The 11744-nt window shown below is 37.5% G+C and overlaps 2 long non-coding RNA genes across 2 annotated transcripts; both read left to right on the plus strand.

Moving 5' to 3' along the window:
* Positions 1 to 25: 25 nt before the first annotated feature.
* Positions 26 to 11308, plus strand: LOC118501299. The gene is made up of 3 exons (XR_004903926.1): positions 26 to 395; positions 2985 to 3040; positions 11279 to 11308. It is a non-coding gene; the product is annotated as an uncharacterized LOC118501299 (long non-coding RNA).
* On the plus strand, positions 6623 to 9662 carry LOC118501300. Its single transcript, XR_004903927.1, has 2 exons — positions 6623 to 6661; positions 8381 to 9662. It is a non-coding gene; the product is annotated as an uncharacterized LOC118501300 (long non-coding RNA).
* Positions 11309 to 11744: the final 436 nt, after the last annotated feature.

Consider the following 11744-nt stretch of genomic DNA (forward strand, 5'->3'; position numbering starts at 1 on the left):
CGCAGGGCAGAGCAGTCTATTTCAGAGATATCGATTGGCTTCCAACGCTTCCCCGCCCACAGAACTCGCCACAACTCAAAAGTGGGCGGGGCATCGGGAGAACGTGGAACGGACATTGGCGGGAAACCCTGGCCAGAAATGCCTGTGGCGGCTAAGAGCTGCCTGGCAGTCACCGCCAAGTTAACGCTTACATTCTCGTGATTTACCTGTGAGTTGCTGATACTCTCCAGTCTCACTGGCCCTGCCAGATGCACCTGAAATCGCTCCAGATGACAGCTTCGACTCGGAGTGATCAAATATGCAGCTAAACCTCTCATAAAGCATCCACAAAAATTCGGGGTGTTGTGTGACTGTGAGAAGAACAAGACTACCACAAGAAAGGCCACAAAATAACAGTCCGTTTAATGTGTGTTAACCATACTCTTACTCGCGTATGTTGTTTGTGTACACGCTTTTCTTTCCATTTTGGAATCCAAAAGGAGAACTCACCTGTCAAGGCTCTGTTGTCATTGGTCACTCTTTGTCATTATTATTAGTTTCCTCCCACCAGACTTTGAACTCGCTGAGGGCATTGATGTCTTCTGTGCCCTCAAAACCAAGCATGGTGCCTGGTAGATTAGGCCACTGAGAAAAAAAATGGACATTTTCTTCCAAAATACGTATTCTCTCTTTGCATCTTTTAGTAAGTCCCCAGGTAAAATAGTTTAGGACAGCTCTGTAAACAGCTGCCAACTTAACATCTACCGACTGCCAATGATGACTTTCTTTATAGCGAAGAAAGGATGAATGTCTAGGCTCAGGTAAGAATTGAAAGGGACCTTAAGGGTTTGAGATTTGCAGATAAAGTAACAGACTCATATCACGTGATTTACTCAAATTCAGGACAATTTAGTATTACCCTTTCACTTATACAATTTGAACATTTTCTATATTAAATATTTTCTAGGCTCCCTAGTATTCCACCTTATAAACATATTTTATTTATCTAAGTCTCTATTGTTTAATATTTAGGTACCCCTTCTCCCAAGCAACTCATTTATGAGCTGTTTGATATATTTTTTGTGTACATTTGTGTTCCTTTCTTTAGAATAAATTCATAAAAATAGCCCTGGCTGGTGTGGCTCAGTGGACTGAGCGCTGGCCTGTGAACCCAAGGGTGGCTAGTTCCATTCCCAGTCAGGGCACATGCCTGAGTTGTGGGCCAGGTTCCCAGTAGGGGGCGCTGGAGAGGCAACCACACACTGATGTTTCTCTCCCTCTCTTCCTCCCTCCCTTCCTCTCTCTAAAAATAAATAAATAAAATCTTTTTTTAAAAAGTTAAAAGAAAAGAAAACAAAGTTCTTTAGAACCCTCTCTTTCTCTCCCCTTTTCCTCTCTAAAAATACATAAATAAAATCTTTATAAAAATTCATAAAAATAGAATTGAGGGATTAAATGAAATGAGTATTTCTAAGGCTTTTGATAAGAAGTGTTAGGTTGCCCTCCAGAAATGTTTACCAGTTTATACTTTGAACAGTAGTATATGAACACCCTCCTCCTGAAATTCAATACTAGTTGTCATTTTTAAAAATCACTGTTAATGAATTAAATTTACAGATTTAAATGAATAGATTGTTCTCTTTTGTTTCTTCAACACCTAGCACAATGCCTAGCACAAACTTAGTGCTTAATAAATATTATTGAATGAAGGCTACACTTAAAAAATTATGGCCATCTTTTCATACCCATAAATAATGATCTATATGGTTTTCAACAGTTTCATAGTATTCCATGATGTGGAAATACAATAATTTTCTTAATTATGGATGATAATTAGATTATTTCCAAATTTCTGCTATTACAAAAATACTATAATGAATATTCTTGTCGATATATGGCATAGTACCAAAGACCGATGTCCAAAATTGTGTGTTCCCGGTATTCTTCTAGTAGAAATCTTTAAATTTAGAAATATTTATAGTGAAATTTTAGAATTGCTTGTACTTTGATGTCACCGTGCTAGATAGTCTTGTTACCGTATGCATCTACTTCACCCTTTACGGATTATAGCAGCAAGTCTCCTTCCTCCCTGGCTTCTGGTTAAACTTTGCTGATATAGGGTTCTAGCAGGAGATCCAGGGCAATAGGAGACAGAGTATTTATTACTCTTTCTCCCTCCATGTTGGTGCCGGGTTGGCAATGGGACTGCATGATCTCTTGCTGTTTCCCTGCCCACATTCTGATGATACTCCTTTCAGTTACTCTTTTGAGTGTGCCATCTGTTTCTTGCTGGAACTTTGATGGCTACAGTAATATTTTAAATTTCATAGGGTGCAGGAGATATACACTACTTATTTTTAATGTTAAGAGAAACCTGTTATCTTTTCTTGAAGTTTAGTATATATTATACTCCTAGAAACAATATCAGTAGGTCTAAAACAACTGGAAAGTAGAACCTAAGATTATGATGTAGGCCCTTCCCTGTTTTCTACCTGCTCACATTTACAAGTAAAAGGGAAAAAAGTCAGTTTGCAGTTGGTTTTATCATTTTTACAATTATAAAAAGAATACACATTTATTTAATTTTTTTTCAAGTACACAGTATGAAGAATAATCCCCTGTCATCCACTAGAGAAAATCACAGTTAAAATTTTTAGTTGTTTTCCCCTACAACCATATATCTCTAAAGAATTGAGAGAAATTATCCTAAGAATATATTTTCCAATATTTATAATATGTAATACGCTGTGTGTGCATTTCATATTATGCATGAGACTCTTATTCCATAGAAAGAAATACTGCATTTCTTTAGATCAATTTGAATCTAACACCTGCCATGCTGGTGGAAATTCAATCTTGGTTATTATTGAGAATTTCCTCTCCATCTACAGTTGTACAAAGTTTCTAGGGCAATAATTATTGTAGAAATACCTGGAATGACCTCAAATTATTTGGTTGTCTCTACACATTGATTTACTGCTAAATTTCCTCTATGCCATCTTCAGGTCTGATGACTCCAATATTCCTTTACCATCCTTGGAACTCAAGAATCTGGAATCAAGTGAGGGAATCTTGCAGGCCCTACACCCAGGTACAGCCTTCCTCTTTGAGGCTGTGCCACCATCCTTGGCTCTGTCACAGAGCATAACAGGAGTCTTGGCTGTTCACTCAACAAATAGGCTACAGACTTCTAAATCTTGTGGGATCTCTCTTGTACCTCACCCTCAAAGGTGTTCCTTTATTTTTCCCCCCTCTCATTTCAAAAGACAGGAAGAGCCTGTGTTGCTTCTAAGAGGATTTTGATTTTTGCCTTATGAAAATCTGAGGTCTGGGTACCTGCTTGAATAGGGGTAAGGGGCAGGGTGTAGACAAACACATAGAATTAATATCTCAACAAAATAAACTTCCACAAAAATTTGTGTCAACTTATATATGCTTATTTTTAACATCCTTTTTAATTTAAACATTATACCACAAACATTTCTTCATGTCACATGCTTTTAAATGTTGGCATAACAGTAAGGTATTCCATCACATGAGTGTACCATCATTTATTTCACTAACATTTGATAGCCTTTAGATAGCTCACTTTAAAGCTAGCCTTGTTTATATCCACACCCACCTTATTATTTTTTACTAGTTATTCAAAAGCTAATGTTGTCTAATGGTAATAGCTAAAGCTTGGAATAGAGCAGATTGGAATTAATAGACATAATTTGGAAGAGTAACAATTTAGAGTTGTATCTAAACTGTGTAACATAATTTTCTCCCTCAGTGTGTATGACCAAAAGAGAGGCCTGTACGAAAGCCATTGGCATACTTAAGTTGTTTAGAAATATTTTTCTAGAAATTAAGCAATTATTACAGAATGTCATCTAGATAGTTGAGTAACAATGACTATTACATGTCCATGGGAAAATTTTACCTTGGCTCTTACTAGAATTTGTTTTTATTTAGTTTTTAACCACCTGCCCCGCACCCCACCATCCCCCGCAATCCAGCCCTGGATGGGTAGCTGAGTTGGTTAGAATGTTGTCCCAATGCACAAAAGTGTGGGTTTGATATCTGATCAGGACACATACAAGAATCATCCAATGAATGGGTAAATAAGTGGAACAACAAATTGATGTTTCTTTCTCAATCTTAAATCAATCAATTAAAGTTTTTTTTTTAAATCCAGAAGTAACTAACAATAGTCTTTAAATACAGAAGCAATGCTGTTTTTCTGGCCTATTCTTTCTACAAAATTCCCTTATAGATCAACTTAGCAACTACTGCATAAGAATCAGGGTGTACCTTGGGCCCACTCATGCTTCAAAGAGTGAAAGCCATTAAAACCCCAGAAGACCAAATATCTCCTCTGTTGGTCCACAAGTAGAGCTTTCATATAAGAGCCACTTTGAAGAGTCCAGCCAACCACGTTCACCTCAGAGTCACCAATATATGCATAGAAGGGAATCATGAAGAGGATAGGCTTAGGAGTCAGATGGTTCTCATTGATTTAACAATATTTATTAATCACCTTACTATATGCCAAGCATTATTACTAAATCCTGAGAATCCCTCAGTTAACAAAACAGGTAAAAATTCCTGAAGAAGATTATTACGGGATGAAATCAGAGAGGAAACAGGGTGGGGGTTGCAGATAATATAGGGCCTTTAGGCCACTGCAAGGACTTTGAGTGAGATAGAAAGCCACCAGAGGGTTTTGAAAAAAGAAATGTCATGACTGATATTTTTAAATGATTATTTTGACCCTTGTGTTGAGAACAGACTGTATGGAGCTGGGCATGCTAACCAGATCAAGGCAATTATAATAATCCAAGTGAGAGATGGCAGTGGCTTGGACTAGAGTTATAATGGTGAGAGGGCAGGACGTAAGTGGATTCTGGATGTATTTTGAAGGCAGAGCCAACAGTACCTTGCTAATGTGGCATGTGGGAGAATGGTTTCAAAATGACTAACGTTTTAGGTCTGAGCAAGCAGAAGAACGGAGTTGCAATGAACTGTGACAAAGAAGAGATAAAAGCAGATTTGGAGGAAGGATAAATATGGTTTTGTATATTTCATGTTTGGAATGTCTATTATACATCCTAATGGAGATATGGAATAGTTGGTTGGCATATGATTTGGAGCTCAGTGAAGAGGTTCACTCTGGAGACCCAAAACTGAAGGCCATCATTGTAGAGAAGTTATTTAGAGCTATAGGCCTAGAGTGGGAGTAGATAGAAAAGAGTTCCAAGAATTGACCGATGAGGACTTCAATGTTAAGACAACTGGTTTTATATTTAAGCTTAGTTACTTGGGAGCTCTGAGACCTTTGATGACTGATTTCACCTCTCTGAACCTTTGTTTTGTTGTTGCTTAAATCTATAAAGTAGAGAGATATTGGCTAGTATCTTTTATGATTGTTGCAATGACTAAGTGAATTTCTCACTTAAAGTGCTTAGCACACTGGCTGGCACATGGTAAATACTCAATATTTATTAACTATTATTATTAGTATTATTATTTTAAAACCAGTATTTGCCTTGCAAAATGTTGCTCGCTGCCTTAGTAATAATGTACTCATAATTAATACAGTAATGATGCCTATTATTTAACTAGATAAAAAGTGGCAGACTAGAAGTATACAGTGAGCCCACTCCTTTTTCAACTTGTTAACTTTTAAAGTCTAAATATTTAATTTTGCTTTAGTCTCTGGAAAATTTTTATTTTTATTTAGCTGCCAAGATCTATGTAACACAACAACGGAGACCTATCTTTCTTTAAAGCATTGGCATTCAGCATGGTTGACTGTTAACAAAAATAAAAACATTGTTGGTAAAGTTAGAAATAAAGACACTCTTCTTTAACATATTTGAATAATCATTTGGTCTGGAAATTATTTCATTCTTTATTAAAAGATATCTTCTGATTTTCAAAATAAACATTTTTTGTCCTAGCAAAATAAAATGTGTTTGATTTCATTTTTTAAAAGATTTTATTTATTTATTTTTAGAGAGGGAAGGGAGGGAGAAAGAGAGAAAGAGAGAAACATCAATGTGTGGTTGCTGGAGGCCACGGCCCACAGCCCAGGCACGTGCCCCGGCTGGGAACCGAACCTGCGACACCTTGGTTCTCAGTCCATGCTCAATCCACTGAGCCACGCCAGCCAGGGCTGATTTCATTTTTATAGAAATCCACCCTGAGATTATTTGGAAAACTGCTTTCAGTATTAAAAACAGGCATTTTTTCCTTTCCTAAGCCAAAACCAGCATTTTTTTTAGTGTCAAGGTGGCTTCAGAATTTCTTTTCCTTTGGTGTATTGCTGAGGTGACAAGGGTAACAATCATAGAGAAACAAAAGAACAGACATTTTATGAAGGAAAGAGTATCTTATAAATAAACCAAAAATTTTCATTTGTTGTATTTTTTCCCTTTTCTCATTATAAGAGAGAAAAAACTCAATTCCTAGTTTACCAGTAGGCTAATAATTCTTTAGATATTGGTCATAATAAAAGTAATGTGACTTTTAAAACCAATGTTTTATAGAATGGAAGTAAAGTTAAGTGTGCAATTCCCTTGTCTGCTGCTAGGTGGCAATTAATGACTTGGAGAGAAAAAAATAAATCCACTCTCCCCCCCCAACCCCGCCCCATCTTCCCCACCCTGAAAGATACGTGCATTTTCTCTTCCTTAAGGTAAGAATTCTCTTAAGGATAATATTCTCTTTCCTACTTTGTTTTGCCTCAGTGAATTTACATTCACCTTTTCCTTTAATTGTTAAGAATAACACATACAAATCTAACACAGACTGCTATAGCTAGAGAACAGATCATATCTTTTAAAGAGGGTGGTTTCCAGAGTGTATGTTCCTGAGTGATATAGAGTAGGAAGTTGCTATAATTTCCCTGTAGGTTTTTTTTTCAATTTTAGTAAAGAAAAATTTCCTGTGAAAGGAATTACAACTGGCCCACTTAAACATTATGCCAAATGTAATACAATTAAATGTAAAACAAAAATGGAGAAAGTACTTTTAAGGACATAAAAGCAATTCAGTTTCAAAGTGGTGAAATTGCTTTTTCAAATAAACTATAGGAAAAAACAATAATTCTTCACAAGAGTCACAGAGTGGCACATGATAAAGAATAGTTGTTTTTTTTTCAGACAACGTATCCAGATATATCTATTCCTGGCAAAATTATTTAAATACTATACATAGCTTCTTTTGTATTTATAAGTCTAGTGAATCTGGTCTATATCCTTTTAAAACATATGTTGAATTATGTACATTGGTTTTTATGACTTTCTTTACCAAAAGAATATATGTAAACGAGTATTTGTTTCATGTAAAGTTGAAAATATCAGAATCCCTGTTCAAAGAAGACTCTCAGTTTGGGTCTTAAACCAAAAAGACTCTCCCCAGGCTGAACTTAATGAAGCCTAACACCAAAAAGAAAAGCTGTTTCTGGCATTCTAGGCCTTCCCTGCATCCAGATGGCCGGTCTGTAGCCCAGCCAGAACCAAACCCTTCCTGCTGCCTTTCAAGCTGGCCTTGGATGACAGCCCCGTGCTACACCAGCTTCCATACCCCCTTAACTATTCAGTGTCCAAGATTTTTAAGAAGACGTGGGACTTCCAATGTGAATTTGGTTGGAAGGGTAAATCGAGTTTTAAGCTTCAAGTGTAGTTTATAAAATATTTATCCACCTCACCTCTCCCTTCCCCTCCCATAGGCTTCCTCTCAAAGTAGCTCAGTCAGCCAATTGGCATCAGAGGAGCACCGTTTGGAAGGGAGTGTGTGTGGGCAGCTTGCAGGTGAGGACAGGGCTGCCAAGGCAGACCATGCGGTTTGTCCTGTGCCTACACCCAATACCTGACTTGTGCCTTTCCAGAGCATTTGTATACACACAGCAGAACTGCTGTTTAGGGTGTGGGTAATTTCAAAAAGTATTTTTTTAAGTAACTCATTGACAAGATTTAGGTTCAGCAAAAGAGAATGTACATAGGAGACACAAAATGACCATGCGTAGAATTAAGCGAGAACTTCACTGAAGTACTTATGCCAGAAAAACAAATCTACGTTGGAAATCTTACTAGTGGCAGCCATTGTTTTCATCTTGGGTTTTCAAAGGTTTGTTTGTATGTGCAAGTTTCACCAGAAGGTAATACACAAAACAAGCTCTGCACTTGAAGGTAAAATTTCCCTATAATTTTGCTTTTCTTCACATAGAGAGATGTTACTGGCTGATTTGCAAGGGTGCTTCTCAGTTGGCCAGAATAGGTATTTTTCAGATGAAACCCTATGACTCTCTGTCATTTTCCTTCTTATTTTTGAATCTCATTTCTTAGTTCTGTGCTCACTGTTATTTTTAATTATTATTATTATGCCTGTTGCCAAGCTTTTCCACTTTCCACAGGGTTGATTAGAGACCTGAGAAATCCAAGCCAACATAAAGTCCTGGTTTCCAGATCAGACTACATGAACAAAGTAAAAAAAGACTGCAAAAGTGCTAGCTTTTACAGAGCCCTTAAATAAAATAAAACAAATATATATAAAGGAACCTAGAGCTGAGGAGAATGGACCCATAGTCCCTTAAAAACAGGGACCCATGGAAGGAAGAACAAAAGGATAAAAAAATCATATAGCACTGAGATGAAACGAAAGTATGTAAAAAAGAGAATAAAAGTAACTCTGATATATCTGTTGATTTGCAGTGTTTAGCCTGGAGTGCCGGATGGCTACTCCAAGCGGCAGAAACTCTTTTAGCAGCCAACATAAAAAGGGCCCTCTGGCGCCAGCTTCACATTTGTGGCTCCAGAACTGAAACCCTTCCCTTGACCCCTCTCCACCTGCCTAGCTCTGTTCAGATCTTCTCTCCTCTGGTTTCAGCTTCATCACTTGCTTCTCTGCATTTGCCTGACCCACAAATGCACAAGGTTGTCTTCTGTGCCATGACTTTTTCTCCTTGCAGCTAGTATGATGAAAATTGGGACCTTTCATCCAGCTATGTTGTCTCAGGCCACCTTGGCTGACAACCCTCCCAGTTGGACCCAGTCCTCAGGATTTTTTTCTTTTGTGAAAAACACACAGCTCAATGCACATTTCCAGAAAATAAGGCTGAGATCACCTAAATGCAGAAACGGTATAAACGTCTATCATTTCTGGACACAAATGTCTCTTTTTCAGTTTTATATATTATCTTACTTATAATTTTTTTACCTTACTAGTATCACCATATTATTAATATTACCCTACTAATAACTGATATTTGATGGATTGCAACTGGATTTTCACAGAAAAATAAAATACTACATCTGCCAGAAAGTAAATGCAAGAAAAAAATTAATGAAAGCAAGAAAGGAACTAACACATGGAGTTAGACATCAACTTTTCCTCTTAGAAAATCTGAAGAAAAGCTCAAATGAAGAGGAAGATTGTTTTAGAATAAGTCATCTCATGTGGGTTTAATGCACTTTTTAAAAATGTGCATTTTTATTTTTGTGAAAAGAATTTTACTTCCCCTTTCATTTTGAGGAGGGGGCAAAAAACTTGGGAGCACCATAACCATGTTTTAGTGTCAAAAGGAAATTGCTGACGTGAGAAATGTTACGAATTTATGAAAAACAATAGTTTTTTCTCCAAATTAAAATGTTGTGTGCTTCTCTACTTTTCCCCATTGCCACGAGAGTATATATATACATATATAAAGGCATCCTTGCATAAAACCCTTTGACCAGATTTCACAACTTTTGTCCTATGTTAATAAGACGTCTTTACTTAGTTTCAGTCTTTCCAAATAAGCTTGTAAGTTTCTGACACAGCAAATACCAGTTTGGTCCTCTCTGTCCTCTGTCCCTTGACCCTCTGCTGAAACCTGGCTTGATCTGTTCACGTAAAAAGGTGTAACTAGGCATGTAGAAACTATTTCTACAGAGCATTTTGTCTTTATATAGGGCCACACAGAACTGTGGGGAGTTCCTCTTATGCCCAGGAAGGAGAGAGATTGGCTGCCATCCAGTTCAGCCGGCTCAAGAGAAATTCAGCTTCCTTGTGCTCACAGACAGTCCCCTCCATGCTGACCTTTGACTAACTGGCAGGGCTCTTGAGTTCTGACCTTTCTTCCCCTCTGCCCATAATCTTCTTCTTCTCCACACTATGAGGGGGAAAGCCTGAGGAAAAGGTGCTAAGGAGAAGAAGAGTGGAAGTCCTGACTTTTGAACCCATAAATATTTTCCCCCATTGATAAGGGAGTAGACTTTTCATTTAAAAGAATGCCAACACATGGCATGCAAAATTTGCAAAACATGGAGATTTAGCTTGGTATTTGCATCAGAGTAGGTACCCTATAAACCTTAGAAGACTATCCTATAGTCTCTTTTAAACTCTATATTTAATGGAATTTTTGCAAACATTTTTTACTTTCTTTTTATAATTATTATTATCAGTAGTTCCACTGTGTGGGAATAGGTTCCAGGAAAAGTTAAAATGCATACAATGGTGAAATCTTACAGAATTTGATGCTAAAGTCTTTAAAAAATGCAATTGATTTATCTCATAATCCTTTAATTTTGAAAGAGACCCAGCAAGTACATTATAAAACCCTTCATTCCACATTTAAAACTTAAGAAAAAAGTAAATAATATGAAATAACAATTATAAAAGTACCTTTTAAATTATAAAAGAAAATAAATTATAAAGATTTGATTGTCTTTTCCTGATTTTTTTCCCCTATGATGACTTTAGTGATAGCTTTCTCCTCCCACTAACTGAACAAACAATCCCTTCTCTTTTGGAGTGTCTGTCACTCTTTCATCTAGCCCACTCTATTTGCCTTCCAAAAGCTGGCATTCAGCTGAAACTAGAAAAAAAATATCTTTTTCCAGTTTGTTAGCAACTTGTTGAAGGCAATTGACTGCTTTTCAATAGAAAACATTTCCTTCCCCTATTGTGTCACCTCTACCCCCTAAACACTTCACAGAACTCTGGCTGAGCCCTCCCCTGATTGCCAGACAGTGGCTTCCTTAAAACAAAACAAAAACTTAGAAGCAGCATGTGTCACAGACATGTGGCATTTTTTTCATAACAGAGTCATTGCTGTCTACTCATAATGTCTGCACACTAATGGGCCCCACAGAACAGGAAGGGACTTCCCAATTCAGTTTTACCCATAAATTTTACAGGGAGAAAACTGAGGCCCAGAAAAGTGAGGGTATATAGTCCAATTGTTGAGGGGCTCGAGAGTTGGAAAATTTTAGTTTAAGGTAAATAGTTATAAGCCCAGTAAGTAATGCACATGTTAAAGCTTTTGTTTCAGAAACTACATAAGGCCCATCCTGGCTCCTGGGAGAGACAGCCGGCTTCCTGGGGCACAGCTAAAGACTACCGCCTGGGGACAAGTGGAGGCATCCGGGCCATTGTGTTCAAGAGAGACAGACGACCACCTGACCCTAGGAACAGCTAACTGCCCAGGGTGAGAAGGCTGCAGTCTTCTTTCACCTAATTTTCCCTGAATTTCAAAACCCTTAACCACACCTTATTTATTCCCTGTTAAAAAACACTGGCTTGGAAAGAAAATGTAAGATGGTCTGTTAGGGTATGAATCCACCATCTTCTCAGATTGCTGGCCATCTGAATAAAGCGCCCATAAAGATTCAATCCCTGTTTCTGCATATTGGGTTTGGCATGTGACAGGCAGCATGAACGCTGGTGTCTTTTCTGGTTTCATAATTTCTATAGCAAAGTTTTCTTTTTCTGTACCATGGACCACCTTGACAGTCTGA

Source organism: Phyllostomus discolor, chromosome 6 (genome assembly GCF_004126475.2).
Source record: "Phyllostomus discolor isolate MPI-MPIP mPhyDis1 chromosome 6, mPhyDis1.pri.v3, whole genome shotgun sequence".
In the NCBI taxonomy this organism is placed as follows: domain Eukaryota; kingdom Metazoa; phylum Chordata; class Mammalia; order Chiroptera; family Phyllostomidae; genus Phyllostomus; species Phyllostomus discolor.